The following is a 2,703-nucleotide window of genomic DNA, read 5'->3' as shown; positions in this document are numbered from 1 at the left end:
CGCCATCCCTGCAGGTGTTGGGTTGCATTACAATATCTCCATGGCACAGAGGAGCAGGTCTCTGAGGTACTTCCAAAGGCATGTGCCCAAGCATATAGGTTAATATTTTCCACTCAATAATTCCCAGGAATCATTTGTGATCTTGTTGGCAGTGGAGTCACCGGCTTGGTTTTCTTGCACAACCAATGGGTCATTTCTTTTTTTAGGAGCCTTGGGAAGCATATAAAAGTTCTCGCTTCCCTTGGCTCCAGACCACACTTCACTGTATTCCTCCTTCGGTCCTGGTGGGTGCATTGGGTAAGTAATTTTCATCCTGGGATTGCTGCTTCCTTCCTTTTTAGGGCTGCTGCCCGTGTCTGAAGATGCTACGAAGCTATCTGTGTCTGAAGATGTCCTGCGTCTGACGGGGTAGGACCGTAGCTCACCTGTAGAGCACCTGCCTTCATGCAGAAGGTGCTGGGACCAGTCCTCAGCATCTCCAGATAGGTATGGGAACCATGAGGACTAGGATCTTGTCTTCTTCTGGAAGAAGGGCCATAGTTCAGCAGTACAAATCCTCCAGCACTGCTCAGATGAAAACTGGGACATCTTCTACATCAGTGCCCGACCCCACATGCCTCCTTTTCAAGGATGCAGACCAGTGACTGAACAAAGCAAGCAGAGCCAAGAGACCATAATAGATGCTCTTCAGCACCCATGACCCCTCAGCACTCATCGCAGTCGTGGTGCCGGTCTCATAGACCTCCACCTCCATCGTTCTGCCCAGACGCTGAGGTCCAGCTCTGAGGGCCTTCTGGCGGTTCCCTCATTGCGAGAAGTGAGGTTACAGGGAACTAGGCAGAGGGCCTTCTCGGTGGTGGTGCCCGCCCTGTGGAACTCCCTCCCCATCAGATGTCAAGGAAATAAACAACTACCTGACATTCAGAAGACATCTTAAGGCAGCCCTGTTCAGGGAAGCTTTTAATGTTTAATAGGTTATTGTATTTTAGTGTTTTGTTGGAAGCCGCCCAGAGTGGCTGGGGAGACCCAGCCAGATGGGCGGGGTATAAATAATAAATTATTATATTATTATATTATATAGACAGGCCCTGCTCCCTTAGCTCCCCCACCCAACTTTCTTTCTTCAGGGGAGACCCATCAACTGAGGAGTGGAGAAACAGTGAAACATTCTCTGAGGGGCATTCAAGTGACCGGGATCTTCATGAAAGCAGGAAGTGATGCCATATTGAGTGGTGGAAGGGAAGAAAGAGGGAGACATTGTTCTAAGAAACGTGTTAGATGCATGGATGTGAATTTTCAGTAACAGGTTGAAATGCTGTACAGAAGGGAAGGCCCCTTGGGAATTTGGGACTCTGTAAAAAAAAAGTGAGAAGCTGTTATGGTAGACGCTCAAAGTGTCCCTATTTTCAGGGACATCCTTGATTTAGAGAAGCCATCCCGGTTTCTGATTTGATCCCAGAATGTCTTGCTTTTCCTTAGGACATCCCTATTTTCAATGGAGAAATGTTGGAGGGTATGGAGTTATCTGACCCCGAGGTATCTCAAGGCAATCCTGACTAGTGGTACCTTGGTAGTCAAACACCGTAGCTGTCAAGCAAATTGGCTCCCGAACTTTGCAAACCCGGAAGTGAGTTTTCCGGTTTGTGAATGTTTTTTGAAAGCCAAACATCTGACGTGGCTTCTGAGGCTTCCGATTGGCAGCAGAAAACTCATTCAAGATTTGCTAGGTTTTTGCTATCACAGTAGTTCTTCAGATATTCCTTAAATATAATCCATGCTTGGTTTACTTTTTGTGTTGAATATCTTCTTACCCTCCCTGTCATTTTTGCCATTTGCAGATATTCTAACAATTGAACTTGCCATTCTGATTTTGTAGGTATAGTTAGAATTCTAGCTGTGGATGTTGCATACATAAAGAGAGATCTAACTTCTTTTTTAATTTCAGTTGACAATATCCCTAATAAGAAGGCTTCTGGCCGTTTTGTGAATGGGATTTTTAACATCTTTTTTAGTCCGTTATATGTTTCACCCCAAAATTTCCTGTTTTTTCCACATTCCCATCACATGTGCATGTCTTTCTGTTGTCTTCTAGGGTTTGGCTTCCAGGCGCAGCAAAAATATGTCTTGCCATCAACATCAGTGCAAGCAGGCTTGCCTGCCACCTCCATGTGTGAAGTCGTGTCAACCATGTGCACCTCAACAGTGTGTGAAGACTTGCTGCCCGCCGTGTGGCCCTAAATGTGGCCCGGCCTGTGGGTCAGGCTGTGGCCCCAAATGTGCTCCAGCCTGTGGGTCAGACTGTGGCCCCAAATGTGCTCCGGCCTGTGGGTCAGGCTGTGGCCCCAAATGTTCTCCGGCCTGTGGGTCAGGCTGTGGCCCCAAATGTGCTCCGGCCTGTGGGTCAGGCTGTGGCCCCAAATGTGCCCCAACCTGTGCTCCGGCTTGTGCACCCCCCTGCGCTCCCCAATGTGTGAAGAAGTGTGCCACCAAATGCGTGGAGCCCTGCACCCCTAAGTGTAAATAACCAACGAGATGCTGGCATCACCTGAAAAGCACAAAAGGCTTTTGTGAAAAGGGCGAACGGCTGGCAGGCCAGGCGCTGGGGACTGTTAAGCTTCATCAAATTTAGTCAGCAATGTAACCCAACTTCGTCGGCTAGTGAAAGCCGAGTTCTGCAACATGAATAAAAACATGCCAAATTAA

The 2,703-nt window shown here is 47.9% G+C and overlaps 1 long non-coding RNA gene across 1 annotated transcript; it reads left to right on the top strand.

Moving 5' to 3' along the window:
• The first annotated feature begins 263 nt into the window (after window positions 1-263).
• Window positions 264-2,703, top strand: LOC307205184. Its single transcript, XR_013833944.1, has 2 exons — window positions 264-297; window positions 2,093-2,703. It is a non-coding gene; the product is annotated as an uncharacterized lncRNA (long non-coding RNA).

This window comes from Podarcis cretensis (assembly GCF_951804945.1).
Source record: "Podarcis cretensis genome assembly, chromosome: 16".
Classification (NCBI taxonomy): Eukaryota; Metazoa; Chordata; class Lepidosauria; order Squamata; family Lacertidae; genus Podarcis; species Podarcis cretensis.
This window is presented reverse-complemented; position numbering and strand designations above follow the sequence as displayed.